General features: G+C 45.6%; 1 protein-coding gene across 6 annotated transcripts in view; it reads right to left on the bottom strand.

Annotated features, from left to right (window-relative positions):
- Nucleotides 1-17,111, bottom strand: part of ERICH6B (glutamate rich 6B) — a 440,905-nt gene extending 423,794 nt beyond the window's left edge. For 5 of the 6 annotated variants that reach the window (XM_073580271.1, XM_073580276.1, XM_073580275.1 and 2 more), the window contains exon 1: nucleotides 16,988-17,103. The gene's annotated coding sequence lies outside the window, so the exon portion shown is untranslated. Of the gene's footprint in view, nucleotides 1-16,987 lie in introns of all 6 variants that reach the window. The other variant, XM_073580272.1, reaches the window with a different exon arrangement.
- Between the last annotated feature and the right edge of the window lie 233 nt (nucleotides 17,112-17,344).

Raw genomic sequence — 17,344 nt, 5'->3', positions numbered from 1 at the left:
AAAGTGAATTTTAAAAAATACTCTTAAAATATTAACATAGGAACAAATTGCCTGTGGTTGTCTTTACCCCCAAAACAAACCAGATTTTTTCTTTGGATAATGTGTAGCTAGTCTATTTGCAAGTAGTGAGTAATAATTTCGCACTAACTCTATTATGAGTCTTATTATCAATAAAGCATTTGTTCCTATGTTAATATCTATAATAGAGGCTATTATTAATTGCCATATACTGCTAATTTATTGTTGGGACGTGATGTCCTTGTTTGCATGTTTATCTTATTCATCACGCTGGTAGCAATTTCTGGCTCATTGGTTTATTGTTTATCAATAGGCAACATATAGTTGTTCTGTGAGGGCTATTGTTAGTAGCCTTTTTCTGGGTTACCTTTATTATCATTATATTTGTGGGCTTATTTGCCCTGGTTACTCTTGCATTGTATTCTGTGTATGCTAAGGTTTTTCCCTTCCTTCATATCTTTTCTATCTGGCATTGTTTTCCCACCTGTGAAATTAGGGTGAGGTAGGGGAGACAGGGTCAGACGACGTTGAGTGGGGGAGCCAAATAATCGTATCTATTAGGGTGCCAACCTCCACGGCAAGGAAGGGTGCAGATAGTATATTGTAGCCTTTAACAGGGCTTTTAAGGCAATTTATTGATTATTTTCACGGTCATAGGTGTTTTTTAATTTCTATTGAATAAAATTAAATTTTATGGGAATACATGTTCACTTCAACATTATGCTATATTCCTCTCTTATTATGATTTTGTGGTACTAAGTCAATGGGGAAGCAAAGTCGGCAGGGAGTGGAGGACAGAAAACACACCTACAGTGCCCTTTTGAATGCCAAAAACATCAATTCTTATTACTGAAGCATTTCAACCTTAATTTACTTCATAATACTAGTTACGCACTGAAAAATGGGGGTTATTTGGCTAAATTTGTGGGGGGGTAGGGCTGGCTCCAGGTTTTCATGTGCCCTGGGCCAAAGAGCGCCCCTTTAACACAAAGCACAAGTCATGATTCTCCGATACGGTAGAGAAATAGCGGTATAGTACAATGAAAAATACTTCACTTTTTACATCTCATGACTGATATCCATTTTAAATTCTCCAATAGCTCCAAAAAAGGACAGTATATTACTCCATACAGTATTATGGCCACCGCATAGTGCGCTATACAGAGTAATGAGGCCCATATATTTCTCCATACAGAATCATTGGTCCCATATAATGTTTGAAACAGTATATGATGAGCTCCACATAATGCTACAGTATATGCTGGTCCCCATGGATGAAGCTACACTGTCTTATGGGCCCAAATAATGCTCTATATATAATGGACCCCATTTCTAATGCTCTAGTGTATAATGGGCCCTGTAAATGCTGCTCCAGTGTCTGATGTCCACCTTTGGAATGCTCCAGTGTATGGTGGGCCCCAAATATCATTCTCCAGAGTAGAGTGCTCCCCAAAAATTGCTCCCAACATTGAAAACAATTAAATAAGTCTCCTCAAATAAGTCTCTTTGCTAGGGAATCCCTGTACTAGTCTGGGCGTACAGATGTGATGTAATTGCGCTCTCTGATCAGAATATCACTGTCAGGAAACGCGGAAGATGTCATGGCGGTGGTGCAGGGAGAGGTAAGTATTTCAACTTTGCAAGTGCTGTGATCCTGAGTAAGCGGGGGGGCCCACTCGTTGGCGACGGTACCGGCACAGGGCCCCTCATAGTACGGCGGTATGTCTGACGGCGGGTGTGCACCCCCACCATCAGAGACACTTGATTGCACTATGAGGGACCCTATGCCAGTGCCCGCGCCCTAGAGTCGGCCTACCCACCTGTCCAGGGCAACGGCTCTCGCCCGGTTGCGTGCGCTAGGTGGTGACCCCGGCCATGGGGGGGAGGCAGCCCAGTTAGGGAGGTTTACAAAATGGCATATGTTGATGTGGGACATTCAGCTGCTGCTAAAGGCGAAATTGGGCAAGTCCGAGGAAGAGGAGGACAAAAGCGAGGCAGTTTTTTGGCAACCTATGTGTCATCAGGGTAAGGTGGGACAAAATCCTTGGAAACCCGAGCATGGTTCATTTTAATGAAGGTTAGATCATCCACATTTTGGGTCGACAGACGGGTCCTTTTTTCTGTCAGGATTGATCCAGCTGCACTGAAGACTCTTTCCGATAGCACACTTGCAGCTGGGCAAGCGAGCTCCTGTAAGGCATATTGTGCCAATTCAGGCCAGGTGTCCAGTTTAGCAGCCCAATAGTCAAAGGGGAATGACCTGTGAGGGAGAACATCGATATTGGAGGAAAAGTACCGTATTTTTCGGACTATAAGACGCACCGGACCATAAGACGCACCCCAATTTTCAGAAGGAAAATAGGGAAAAAAATAATAATGTGTCAAATGGGGGTCTGTCTTACAGTCCGAATTCAGCTTACCTGGGAAGGGATCCGGCACAGGTGCAGAAGTAGTCACAGGGGTCATTCAGTGGTCCAGGCTCGTGCGGTGGCGGCTCTGTGCTGGGGCAGCTGCGCTGGGGCTGGGGTGGGTGGGCTGTGCAGGGGCAGCTGTGCTGGGGCAGGGGCAGCTGTGCTGGGGCAGGGGCAGCTATGGCAGGGGCAGCTGTGGCAGGGGCAGCTGTGCTGGGGCAGGGGCAGCTGTGGCAGGGGCAGCTGTGCTGGGGCAGGTGGGTAGGGGCAGCTGTGCTGGGGCAGGGGCAGCTGTGCTGGGGCAGGGGAAGCTGTGGCAGGGGCAGCTGTGGCAGGGGCAGCTGTGCTGGGGCAGGAGCAGCTGTGGCAAGGGCAGCTGTGCTGGGGCAAGTGGGCAGGGGCAGCTGTGCTGGGGCAGGTGGGCAGGGGCAGCTGTGGCAGGGACAGGTGGGCTCTGCGGTGGTGGCAGCGGGCGGCACTCTGCGGTGTGGTGGTGACAGCGGGCTGTGCTCCGGTGCAGGGGCGGCGGCTCCGCCGGTGTTTCTTCGCAGCCCGGAGGCCCCCGCACACCCCTTGCTGGGCGCTGCCATGTTGCGGTGGCCTCCGGGAGCATGGACGCCGGCAAGATGGCCACCGGTCCGGGGACGGCGCATGCGCAGCTTCAGATCTCGTCCCGAGATCTCGGGGGACGAGATTCAAATCTCGGCAACGAGATCTGAAGCTGCGCATGCGCCGTCCCCGAACCGGCGGCCATCTTGCCGGCGTCCATGCTCCCGGAGGCCACCGCAACATGGCAGCGCCCTGCAAGGGGTGTGCGGGGGCCTCCGGGCTGCGAAGAAACACCGGCGGAGCCGCCGCCCCTGCACCGGAGCACAGCCCACTGCCACCACCGCACCGCAGAGCGCCGCCCGCTGCCACCACCGCACCGCAGAGCCTCGCCCGCTGCCACCAGCGCACCAGGTACTGTGCATTGCGACCATAAGACGCACCCCCCACTTTCCCCCAAAATTTTTTGGGAAAAAAGTGCGTCTTATGGTCCGAAAAATACGGTAGTTTGTAACCATAGTTGACAACTACTGTCTCCTGTCACTTTCCATCGATGCAGTATTACCAGTCGTGTGAGCGGGACTTGAAAAATCAGTCCACAACATTGTCATGAAACACCTGTCTCCAACACCACTTCTGATTTGTGCACCACAAACACCTCTTCTGAGCTGCCCCCGGCCCGTACGGCTCGTGTGAGAACCATCACCGCTGCTGTGTGCTGGGAATGCCTCAACCAACCGGTTTACCAGAGTTACTTGTTTATTAGCCAATTTTAGGTCAAGGTTCTCCTGTGGCATGATGCTTTGGAATTTGCCTTTATAGCGTGGATCCAGGATGCTGGCCAACCAGTAGTCGTCATCATTCATCATTTTGGCAATGCGGGGGTCCCTTTTTAGGATCTGCAAGGCATAATCTGACATGTGGTTCAATGTTCCCGATGTCAAAGATGCACTGCGAGTGCTGGGTGGAGGAGCACTTTCTGGCAAATCCACATCCCTCCAGTCATGCACAAACCCTGTACCAGACCTTGCCACGCCAACATTTTCTCTTGCCCCATGAGAAGCATCATCCTCCCCTAACTAATCATCCCCATCATTATCCTCCTCCTCCTCCTCTTCCTCTTCTTCCTCCACCTCGTCCATGAGAGGTCCCTGAGCAGACAATGGCTGAATGTCAACAAGGATTCCCTCCTCCTCTTCCTCCTCATCAACCTCGGCTGCAGTCGCCTGCTCCTTAATGTGCGTCAAAGTTTGCATGAGCAGACGCATAAGTGGGATGCTCATGCTTATGATGGTGTCTGCGCCTACCAGCCGTGTGCATTCCTCAAAACACTGAAGGACTTTACAGAGGTCTTTCAGCTTCGACCACTGCACACCTGTCAACTCCATGTCTGCCCTCAAAGTGCCTGGCCGTGTATCCTCCCACAAATGCATTACGGCCTGCCTCTGTTCACACAGCCGCTCAACCATATGCAGGGTGGAGTTCCACCTTGTTGCAACGTCGATAATTAGGCGGTGCTTGGGTAGGTGGAGCAATCGCTGCAGCTTCTGCATACGACTGGAGTGTACCGGCGACCGGCGGATGTGCGCGCACAGTCTTCGCACCTTCTGGAGCAGGGCTGTTAACTCCGGATAATTATTGAGGAATCACTGCACCACCAGGTTCAAGGTGTGAGCCAAGCAAGGTATGTGTCTGAGTTTTGAAAGGGCTATGGCTGCCACAAAATTCCGGATGTTATCACTAACTACCTTGCCTGCCTCAAGATGCAGACTGCCCAGCCATGACTCAGTTTGTCGCTGAAAGTAGTCAGCCAGTACCTCCACGGTGTGTCTGTCGCCCAAACACATCATCTTCAACACAGCCTGCTGACGCTTTCCACTAGCTGATCGATAGGGGGACACCTCGTGTGCAACAGTGGCAGCTGTGGATGGAGTGCTCGTGTGACTGCGCTCTGTGGACGAGCTTTCGCTTCTGGAAGAGGAGGAGGAGGAGGGTCGAACGCCTACAGCCAACTGTTTCCTATACCGTGGGCTAGGCAGCACTGCCCACCACAGCTGTCCCCTGTGGACCCTGCATCCACCACATTAACCCAGTGCGCAGTGATGGACACGTAACGGCCCTGGCCATGCCTACTGGACCATGCATCAGTTCTGAGGTGCACCTTTCCACTCACTGATTGCTTGAGTATATGGACAATGCGGTCTTTCACATGAAGGTGGAGGGCTGGGATGTCTTTGCGAGAAAAGAAGTGGCGACTGGGTAGGTCATAGCGTGGTACTGCGTAGGCCATGAGTTCACGGAAAGCTGCGCTTTCCACCAACCGATAGGGCATCATCTCTAACGAGATTAGTCTGGCAATGTGGGCGTTCAAACCCAGTGTACGCAGATGAGAGGATGAGTACTTTCTTGTCCTACTCATAGTCTCTGGTAGGGTGAGCTGGACTTGAGAGTTGCATATGGTGGAACTGGCGGTGGACAGGGCGGACTGAGAGCGGGTTGAGGATGGTGATGGAGTTAGTGTTCTTTCTGATGGCCTAGATTCAGTCTTTCGTTGATATAACATTGTGATTCCCTGACTGCTTTGGCCTTGCAACGACACCTCAACATTTGCTGCTATGCTAACCGTTGGGCTTACGGTGGGGGAAACAATGTAGCGTTGCTGACTACCTTCTGTGGGAGCAGTTGCACATGTGGTACTTGAGGTTTGGTGTTCCGTCCACGCTTGCAAGTGCATGGTGGTTAAATGTCTAAGCATGCAACTGGTATTCAAATTTCTCAGATTTTTCCCTCGGCTAAAGGTCTTTACGCACTTCTTACAGATAACCTTGGCCTGATCATTAGGATTTTGTTCAAAAAAGTGCCACACTGCACTCTTCCTACTATGGAAGACATTTTGCGGCCTTGCACGCTGTGCTATTTTGACCGTCTGGCCAAGCTGTCCTGCAACTCTTTTGATTTTTGTAACCTGTTTTTAGACTGCTCCGGGCCTGCCAGATAACAGCTGTTGCGATGTCAATGTCTGCTGCGAATGCTCCTCCTCCTCTTCAGAGCTATTGGCAGCGGTACCCTCTTCCCCCAATGGATGCCAATCTGGGTCAACTGCTGGGTCATCCATCACCTCCTCTTCATTGTTATGTGCACCTTCCTCTGTGTCACCGTGTATGGTGGTATAGTATGCGGGAAGGGGCACCTGAGTCTCATCAGGGTCAGAATCTGGCTCAGTACACTGCGAGAACAATGTAGTGCTCTGAGTGAATGTACCAGCAGCATCATCTATCAGTGGCTGTGCATCAGTGCACTCCATGTCAGATTCATCTTGGCCTGGGTAATTCACCATTTGACTTGATAACCCAGGCATGGTATGTGAAAACAGCTCCAAGGAGTAATCTGTAGTGTGGCCTGTGGCATCCTTCAATTTTGGTTGGGGTGAAGGACACAAGGAAAGGTGTGGTTCATGACCATGAGCCTCCAATAACGACTCAGTGCTTTTATTTTTTAAAACTTCAGAAGAGGAGGAAATAGAGCTGAAGGCTGTCAGCAATGTAAGCCAAAACTTGTTCCTGAAGCTCTGGCTTTAAAACTGGTTTGCCTACTCCCATAAAAGGAAGCCTTCGAGGCCTTGTAGAGCCAGACGATGACGCAGGCTCAACACCTCCTGCATTCGGTGCTATTTTGCTTTTGCCACTACCAGCAGATCCACCACCAACACCAACACCATCATTACCAGCTGGCAACCCCCGCCCACTTCCACGGCCTCTTCCACCACACTTCCTCATTTTTGGTAAAAATGTACCCAAAATTCCACCAACTATATAGTACTGTAAAACAAGGTACAAGGTGTATATAGGACTGGGGAGAATTTGAATTTCTGTACAGACTTGAGGACACTGTTGTATTGTGTCAGGCCCAGGGTATATTACACCGCTGTATCACAGGCTGAGTTTAGCCGGTGTAAAATATGTCAATATAGGACTGGGGAGAATTTGATTTTCTGTACAGACTTGAGGACACTGTTGTATTGTGTCAGGCCCAGTGTATATTACACCGCTATATCACAAGCTGAGTTTAGCTGGTGTAAAATATGTCTATATAGGACTGGGGAGAATTGGAAGCTCTGTACAGACTTGAGGACACTGTTGTATTGTGTCAGGCCCAGTGTATATTACACCGCTATATCACAGGCTGAGTTTAGCTGGTGTAAAAAATATCAATATAGGACTGGGGAGAATTTGAATTTCTGTACAGACTTGAGGACACTGTTGTATTGTGTCAGGCCCAGTGTATATTACACCACTATATCACAGGCTGAGTTTAGCTGGTGTAAAAAAATGTCAATATAGGACTGGGGAGAATTTCAATTTCTGACAAACTACAAGGTGTATATGGAATTAAGCAGAATTGGAATCTCCCTAGAGTGTAGGTCTGTAAGAACGGACAAACTCCTCGGCTTTTCCTTACAGAGTCACACACAGATAGCTTCACTGTGGCCGTGATAACAGCCGGTACACGGTACTGTGTGAGGAGCGTACACCGCTGTACAGTGTGTGCAAAAAATGCACACTCAGTACCTCACCAGGACAAAAAAATGAAATTTGTATTGCTTTTAAAAAAGCAGTTTTAACACCAGTGTGCACACAGCAATGCAGCTATCAGGTAGCCTTAGAAGGCAGCCTAATAACCAACAGAGCTGATCCACCAAAATATAGCCTCCCCTTGCACTGCACAGTGACTGGTGTGTTGTACAAGCAAAATCGCTAGCAGCAGAAGCAGTTTTTTTTTCCTTCTTCCCTGCCTAACGCTCTCCCTACAGAATCAGCAGCAGCAGCTCTCCCTACTCTGAGATCAGCATAAGTAACATGGCGGTCGGCATGCACGCCCTTTTATACCCCCTGTGACACCCCCCAAAGCAAGCCAATCACTTGCATGTCCTTCTCAAAGATGGTGGTGACCCCTGCCTATGTTATCACATTGCCCACAGTGTCTGTTGATCCTGATTGGCTGAAAAAGGGCGCTAAAGAAACTTTTGAAATGCGACTTTGACGCTAAAGTCGCCGACCTCGTGGCCAACCTCACCCTAGGGTCGGGTTTCGTTTCATGAAACCCGACTTTGGCAAAAGTCGGCGACTTTTAAATTTTTTCGACCAGTTTCGCTCAACTCTATCCATAACGTATTTCACAAATCTCTGTTGAAGAGGTTTGTTGAGCCAGTAGTTCCTGCGGCGGCGCCTCCTGACCCTGTTTTGGTTGAAGGCAAGGTGGAATATGAGGTAGAGAAAATATTGGATTCTCGTTTGGCTAGACGGAGACTCCAGTATTTGGTCAAATGGAAGGGTCATGGCCAGGAGGATAATTCTTGGGTCTCTGCCTCTGACATTCATGCCAATAGATTGGTTCGTGCTTTTCACCGGGCCCATCCTGATCGGCCTGGTGGCGTGGATGAGGGTTCGGTGACCCCTCCTCAATGGGGGGTACTGTTGTGAACTCATTTTCTGGTCTGCCTCTGGTTTCTGGTGAGGGAGCTGGTTGTGCTGACAGAGAAGTTGTGAGTTCTCTTTCTGGGCTCCCTCTGGTGGTGGCAGGAGGTAGAGAAGCTGATCTAATTAACAGAGACCTGCCACCTGATAATGAGGACATCTGGAGTCTCAGACTGGATTTAACACAGCCGACTCCCTATTCCCATGCTGGTGATTTTTTCCTGCCTCCTGAGGTCTTAGTTTCCAGCTCAGTTCCTGCCTTCTCAAGCTAAGTTGGCTTTGCTAATGTTCACATTTGATGTGGTTTGGTCTATTCAGTTTTTTGTGTGGTCAGCCAGCCCCGGCTGGGGCTGTGCAGAATTTCCACTCTTATGTCACTGTTTTGTATGCTTTTTGGCCATGTGAACATGCATTTATATGCTGCATGTGTACCTACTCAAACTAAGCTCAAGTTTTGTGTTTTTTCTTTGTATTTTTGCAAAATGTGCAAGCTGGGGTGTGGCCTCCCTCTCCTGAGCTGGAAATTGTATTTAAAGGCTTCCCCTGGTGTCCGGTGGTTGGGACCCGGTCCTTGTCTGCCCTTATTCACACAGACGTCAACTTTGACACATGATAAGTTTACTAATACTAGACAGTGTAGGACTGCCCCGACCACAGAGTCACCTTGTCGATGGTGGGATGGCTTCTATGCTATGTTTGATCAAATACAGTATTACTAAGAACTCTGTATGATTTAAATGCACTTTTGCTTTTTACTTATTTAATTATAGCAGGGTTTTTTTCATTTTGTTTTTTGTAGGTTTTGTATGCTTTTTGGCCATGTGAACATGCATTTATATGCTGCATGTGTACCAACTCAAACTAAGCTCAAGTTTTGTGTTTTTTCTTTGTATTTTTGCATTCTGTGCAAGCTGGGGTGTGGCCTCCCTCTCCTGAGCAGGAAATTGTATTTAAAAACTTCCCCTGACTGGTGTCCGGTGGTTGGGACCCGGTCCTTGTCTGCCCTTATTCACACAGACGTTAACTTTGACACATGATAAGGTTACTAATACTAGACAGTGTAGGGCCGCCCCAACCACAGAGTCACCTTGTTGATGGTGGGATGGCTTTTATGCTATGTTTGATCAAATACAGTATTACTAAGAACTCTGTATGATTTCAATGCACTTTTGCTTTTTACTTATTTAATTATAGCAGGGTTTTTTTCATTTTGTTTTTTGTAGGTTTTGAATGTGGAATATGAGGTAGAGAAAAGATTGGATTCTCGTTTGGCTAGACGGAGACTCCAGTATTTGGTCAAATGGAAGGGTTATGGCCAGGAGGATAATTCTTGGGTCTCTGCCTCTGACATTCATGCCAATAGATTGGTTCGTGCTTTTCACCAGGCCCATCCTGATCGGCCTGGTGGCGTGGATGAGGGTTCGGTGACCCCTCCTCAAGGTGGGATACTGTTGTGAACTCATTTTCTGGTCTGCCTCTGGTTTCTGGTGAGGGAGCTGGTTGTGCTGACAGATGAGTTGTGAGTTCTCTTTCCGGGCTCCCTCTGGTGGTGGCAGGAGGTAGTGAAGCTGATCTAATTAAGAGAGACCTGCCACCTGATAATGAGGAAGAGGATTGGACATCTGGAGTCTCAGACTGGATTTAAGACAGCCGACTCCCTATTCCCATGCTGGTGATTTTTTCCTGCCTCCTGAGGTCTTAGTTCCCAGCTCAGTTCCTGCCTTCTCAAGCTAAGTTGGCTTTGCTAATGTTCACATTTGATGTGGTTTGGTCTATTCAGTTTTTTGTGTGGTCAGCCAGCCCCGGCTGGGGCTGTGCTGAATTTCCACTCTTATGTCGCTGTTTTGTATGCTTTTTGGCCATGTGAACATGCATTTATATGCTGCATGTGTACCAACTCAAACTAAGCTCAAGTTTTGTGTTTTTTCTTTGTATTTTTGCATTCTGTGCAAGCTGGGGTGTGGCCTCCCTCTTCTGAGCTGGAGATTGTATTTAAAGGCTTCCCCTGACTGGTGTCCAGTGGTTGGGACCCAGTCCTTGTCTGCCCTCATTCACACAGATGTCAACTTTCACACATGATAAGGTTACTAATACTAGACAGTGTAGGACCGCCCCGACCACAGAGTCACCTTGTCGATGGTGGGATGGCTTTTATGGGGCTGTGCTGAATTTGAGGATAATGAGGAAGAGGATTGGACATCTGGAGTCTCAGACAGGATTTAAGACAGCAGACTCCCTATTCCCATGCTGGTGATTTTTTCCTGCCTGATGAGGTCTTAGTTTCCAGCTCAGTTCCTGCCTTCCCAAGCTAAATTGTCTTTGCTAATGTTCACATTTGATGTGGTTTGGTATATGCAGTTTTTTGTGTGGCTGGGGCTGTGCTGAATTTCCACTCTTATGTCACTGTATGTGCCAGTTTGCTTTTTGTCCCGTGTTAGATTGGCCTCTTATTGCTCTGTTCTCAGAATATGCCAGAGTGCTGATATAGTGGGAGAAGTCTAGTGACTTCAGGGTATTTTTTGCTATCAGAAGTGTTGGACATTTTTGCAGGGTTTTTTGGCATGATTGCAGACAGTATCTTTCCTTTCCTGTCCTTTCTAGCTAGTGTGGGCCCCATCGTTTGCTCAGCCTATTTTCCTACCTGCCTGTGTTCGTGTTTTCATCTTGTCTCACCGTCAATACATGTGTGGGGGCTGTCTATTCCTTTGGGGTCTGCTCTGGGGCAGTTTTAGATTTTCCCTTTTCTTGTTTTAGGCTTATTTAGTCCTCCGGCTGTGACGAGGCATCTAGAATCATCGTAGGTACGCTCCACGGCTGCTGTTAGTTGTGTGGTTAGGATCAGGGGTCTGCAATCCACGTAGTTACCAACCTCTCTGGTTTTCTGTGACTTGGCTTGGTCTTGTTTTCCTCCTCGGTGACCCATTCATAACAGCCCCCCTTCTGCCCGTCTTCACGAGCAAAGATGATGGAGGAGGGAGCGTCATCACCGTGGGGGTGCATTATAATCTATGGCGGACCATGGGGAGTGCATTATATTCTATGGAGGACCATGGGAAGTGCATTATATTCTATGTGGGACCATGGAGAGTGCATTATAATTTATGTAGGACCATGAGGGGTGCATTATAATCTAGGGAAGACCATGTGAAGTGCATTATATTCTATGGAGGACTATAGGAAGTGTATTATATTCTATGGAGGACCATGGGGAGTGCATTATAATGTATGGAGGACCATGGGGAGGGCATTATATTTTATGGAGGACCATGGGGAGTGCATTATATTATATGGAGGACCATGAGGAGTGCATTATTTTATATGGAGGACCATGGGCAGTGTATTATACCATATGTAGTACCATGAGGAGTGCATTATACCAAATGGAGGACCATGGGGAGTGCATTATACAATATGGAGGACCAAGGGGAGTGCATTATACCATATGGAGGACTGTGGGGAGTGCATTATACCATTTGGAGAACTATAGGGAGTGCATTATACCATATGAAGGTCCATGTGGAGTGTATTCTGCCATACGGAGGTCCATTGGGAGTTCATTATACCATATGGAGGACTTTGGGGAGTGCATTATATCATATGGAGGACTCTGGGACATGCATTATACCATATGGAAGACTATGGGGAGTGCATTATACCATATGGAGGACTATGGGAAGTGTATAGATTTGTATTGTACTATATAGGGGACTTTGTAGAGTGCAGAATACTATAAGGAGAACTATATGGGTCTCATTATACTATATAGAAGGCTATGTGGGGCCATTATATTTGGACGGCTATATTGGGGCCACTAAAATGTTTGGAGAGCTATGTGGGGGCCATTATACTGTATGAAAGGAATTATACAGTGTGATGGAGGGCTAGTGTGGGCCTTTATACAGTGTGTTTAGTGGTGTGAGGCATTTATACTGTATGTAGGCCCATTATACTACATGGATTGATGTGTGGGGGTCACTGTTGGGGGATTGTACTGTGTTTGGGTCACCATAGTCTGCCTTGGGAGTTGAGATGAGGTACAGTAGGGTCATTATACTATGCATGTGGAGGCTAATGTGGAGGAATTCAACATGGGGGTATCATACTGTGTTTGGGCAGCACTTTTTTTGTAGGGGTGGCAATTATAACTTCTGCTATGATTTCTATGTATGCCCCTGGATAGCATACTGACCAATATTATTCAATGGGACAATGCAAATTGATGATTTTGTTCTCTGACAGAATCTATCTATGAAGAAAATCACAATATTCTGCAATTTCACTCTATATTTGACTGAGTGCGAGAAAAAAATTGGATGCCATATAGACCATCAGTATGGCATCTGAGAATGAGACTGATTGTTTTATGCGCTCGGGTGACCCCAGCCTTACTCCCCTATATATATGAATGTTCAGCTTAGCCAAGCATTCAAAGAGAAGAGAGTGGCTTATATGTCTGGAGAACAGAAGAACAAAGTGTTTGAATTCAATCTGCCTGATCCTTATCTCTTCCAACATTTCTATTGGTGAAGAGTTGGCTGGCCTGCAAACACGTAAGATGGTTGGCAAATGCCAATTGGTGGGTTAAGCTGACTTTGAGCTATTGTGTATGGGGTTCTTTACACTCGCATAAATTCTTTACTCATTTGTTCAGTCACATATATTGTCGATAAGGGGTTACATAACCAAAGTTGATGATTCCCCCTCTTTATGTAGAATCATAGAATCATAGAATCGTAGAGTTGGAAGGGACCTCCTGGGCCATCTGGTCCAACCCCCTGCTCAAAGCAGGATTCGCTAAATCATCCCAGTCAGATGTCTGTCCAGCCTCTGTTTGAAGACTTCCATTGAAGGAGAACTCACCACTTCTCGTGGCAGCCTGTTCCACTCATTGATCACTCTAACTGTCAAAAAGTTTTTTCTAATATCTAATCTGTGTCTCCTCCCATTCAGTTTCATCCCATTGCTTCTAGTCTTTCCTTGTGCAAATGAGAATAAAGTTGATCCTTCTACAATGTGACAGCCCTTTAGATATTTGTAGACAGCAATTAAGTCTCCTCTCAGTCTTCTCTTTTGCAAACTAAACATTCCCAAATCCTGCAACCTTTCCTCATAAGACAGGGTTTGCAGACCGGTCACCATTCTGGTCGCTCTTTTCTGAACTTGCTCCAGTTTGTTGATGTCTTTTTTAAAATGTGGTGCCCAAAACTGGACACAATATTCCAGATGAGGTCTGACCAAAGAGGAGTAGAGGGAAATAATGACTTCACGTGATCTAGACTGTATGCTTCTGTTAATACATCCTAGAACTGCATTTGCCTTTTTTGCTGCTGCATCACACTGTTGACTCATATTCAGTCTGTGATCTATTAGTATACCCAAGTCTTTTTCACATGTGCTGTCACTTAGCCCTATTCCTCCCATTCTATATATGCTTTTTTCATTTTTATTGCCCAGATGTAGTACTTTGCATTTCTCCCTGTTAAAAACCATTCTGTTAGTTTGTAGTTTGATGCCATCATGCCCTACTGATAAGTAGTCAATCGAATCCTTGTTCACCTTACTGCGCATTGAGCATCATGGAGTTGTAGATGTTGAACTCCAGTTTTTCCTATTCTGCTAATTTTTTACTTGTTGAGAGAATGACCAGTAGGAAACGAACGAGCAGTGTTGGGTCTTCTACTCTTACTATTCACCTCATAAGAAGCTACCATGGCTTCCTCTGCATTATGTTCAGTACATGATTGAATGTGACTAACCCTAACATGGAATGTCAATAGGGGTTATTATTGTAAAGTCTGAATGTAATACTACTCAGTAAATAAATTACACCTACACATGGTGGAGCAGACCAGAATTTAGGGTTTTACCAGGCCATGTAATGTGTATACATTGGAGACTTCATTATAGCTGCTGCAGAGGGCTATTTATAAAGAGACTTGGCATGGTGTTTCACTCCTTAGTCCTATTTGTCCATGTTCCCATTCATAGAGTATTTGTTTCTTTGTGTTTTTTTTAATCCTGGAGGATTTGTCGGAAGCGTTGCTTGCTGTGATTAACCCTTAATTATGCTTATGGTAGATTATATTGCTCAATAGAAAAGCTTTACATAATGGAGGCAAGGATTTTATGTATTATGTGTCATGTACAGACTTTTAGCATAGGTAGGGAGAAGAGAAGCTGAAAAAGGCAGACTGAATACGTTATTGGAAGAAGAGAAGACGTAAGAATAACAGAAAAGTATATTTATAATTATTATTACGGTTAAACAATTCTGTATTTAGATTTTACCCCATCACTATATTCAATAATACTCAGAATGTAAAGTCAAATGATCAACATGTGCAGCACAGAAACCTAGGACACAGACAATTTAACTATGCAGCCATTACAATTATTATTACAATATATCTGGCTTGACCCTTGGGCTCGGTTCACACAATGTCTTGGACCCACATACAGTCATTGGAGTCAATGACTTTGTCTAGGAAATGCCTGAAGAGTGTATTTCAGGCGCTCTCCTGCATTATGCTTTGCATGGAATTGAATCAGGATGATATTCTCAAATATCACTATAGTACAGTACACTAAGACTTAAAGGCGTTGTCTAGTTTTTATTTACTGTCATAAATGTGTTGCAAACACCATTAAGTGCTACTTATTATTGTAGAATTACTAGAAGATCAGCGCCAATTGTCCTGAAAATGGTAGCTGATGGAGGTCCAAGTGACAAAACAGTTCCATCAGCAGCCTCTAGTTCACCTCTTCACGACAGGGCCAATTTCTGTTTTTGTATTTTTGCTTTTACCTTCCCTTTTGCCCAGAACCATAACTCTTATTTTTCTGTCCACATGGACATATGAGGGCTTATTTTTGCAGGACAGGTTGTACTTTTGAATGACAGCATTCATTTCACAAATTTCAAAAAAACTGACCGTCACATCCAAGCATAAACTAAATGTGAACAGGTGCTTAACCTAGAGTCACCAAATCATATACACTCAAACAAAAAAGGAAGCACTCTGTAGCGCCATAGCACATTTTCCAGGACCCTAACCTAATGCCATTCCTCACTTAGACTAAAGTCTTCATCTATGTGAGAACCTATGTGCTTAACCTAGAGTCCAGGTACATATAAATTGGCCATTTATGCGCTAAGCTTTCTCAATTTTTCATATTTCTAATGCAGTAATGCAATTCATTTTTCATATTTCATGTTTGCATGCTATGGCACTACAGAGTGCTGCCTTTATTGTTTGAGTGTATATGAGTTAGTGACTCTAGGCTAAGCACCTGTTCACATTTAGTTTATGCTTGGATGTGACGGTCAGTTTTTTTAAATTTTTATTCATTGACCTTCTGACTGAGCACTCCGCCTTTTAGCCGCAGGCATTTTTAATCACAGCAGGGCCACGACCCCTCCACAGAGATATAAATTTCAGTCTAAGGAGAGGATTTACATAGGTTCCCATACAGATGAAGTCTAAGTGAGGATTAGCATTAGGTTAGGGTCCTGGAAAACGAGAAACGCCTTAACGTGGCATCCAGGTACACATAAATTGGCCATTTTATGTGCTAAGCTTTCTCAATTTTTCATATTTCTAATGCAGTAATGCAATTCATTTTTCATAATTCATGTTTGCATGCTGTGGCACTACAGAGTGCTTCCTTTTTTGCTTGACCATTCATTTCACCACAGCGATGCAGCGTTTCAGAGGCAAACATACATAGCTGTGATCATTTAGCCAATAGTGGATACATTCTGTTCCCTTTAAAGGCTGTACTAATTTGCACTATATTATGTAAGGACAGACATTTATCCTTTTAAGGGGTTTTTCACTTTTATCAAAGTGGACCCCAAATGCTTGTCTGCATGTAGAATAATGAAATTAAATGGCACTCAACCATACCCATTCCCGTGCTGGCCACTGCCCTGGTCTCTGTATTTTGGCTGCAGTGGTGACATCACATTAACTTCGTGCATGACTGATGCAGCCAATCAATGTGCTCAGTGACTTTGCCAATATAGACATTATGATGTGCTCAGTGATTGGCTGCAATAGTGACGTGTGCTGTTGATGTGATGTCACCGCTGCAGACAAAACATAGAGATTGGAACAGCGGTAGAGAGGCGGCGCAGGAACTGAAGAGGGTGAATATAATCTGATATTGTTATTTTACGTACCTGCAGTTGTTTGGGGTCCACTTTGCAAACATGTTAAAAAACCCTTTAACCTGCAGCATCTAATATCCTGCAGATTTTGAATAGATTAGAGATTTTTTTTTTCTTTCAGAATTTTTCCCTACATTGTAATCACTATATTGACCAGGACATGTACCTGTGAAATAATCGATAATCTCTTTCTTTATCTGTAAACTGCTAAACAGAAGCTAGTCTCAAACCAACACTAAAACTTCAGAAAAGTCAAATCGCCATGACGTCTTATTATCAATCTTTTACATTAGTGCCTACGCCGTTACTCGAAAAGTGGTCCGATTTTATCAGCGGTAATGGAGTTAGAATAGTAAAATCACTTTCACCTGACTTGATTCTCTGCACGATTCTTGATCTCCTCACCTTTCCTCGGCTTGTGGAAGTTTCCTTTTGTCTTATTGTCCTAGCGTGTTCTCGCCTCTCAGCTCATGTTGTGTGTCCTGTCCCCATGACAACCAAGTCAGTCTCTCCAGATGGCTGCGCCTTTCTATGGCAGAGCTGTCCGTCCTGCCTGTCTGCTATAACTCCACAGAACACTTTCGCTCTCATGCTCTTAGTTTACTTTATGCATTAAAAGAATATTTCTTATTGTAATGTCTATCGGTCACAAATTAGTTTTACATTGGTGGCAAGCTATAATGATTTCAGAGAAATTATCAGGTTTATAAAAAAAATAAATTTGT

Source organism: Dendrobates tinctorius, unplaced genomic scaffold (genome assembly GCF_039654945.1).
Source record: "Dendrobates tinctorius isolate UK_male_01 unplaced genomic scaffold, ASM3965494v1 ptg000064l, whole genome shotgun sequence".
In the NCBI taxonomy this organism is placed as follows: Eukaryota; Metazoa; Chordata; class Amphibia; order Anura; family Dendrobatidae; genus Dendrobates; species Dendrobates tinctorius.
This window is presented reverse-complemented; position numbering and strand designations above follow the sequence as displayed.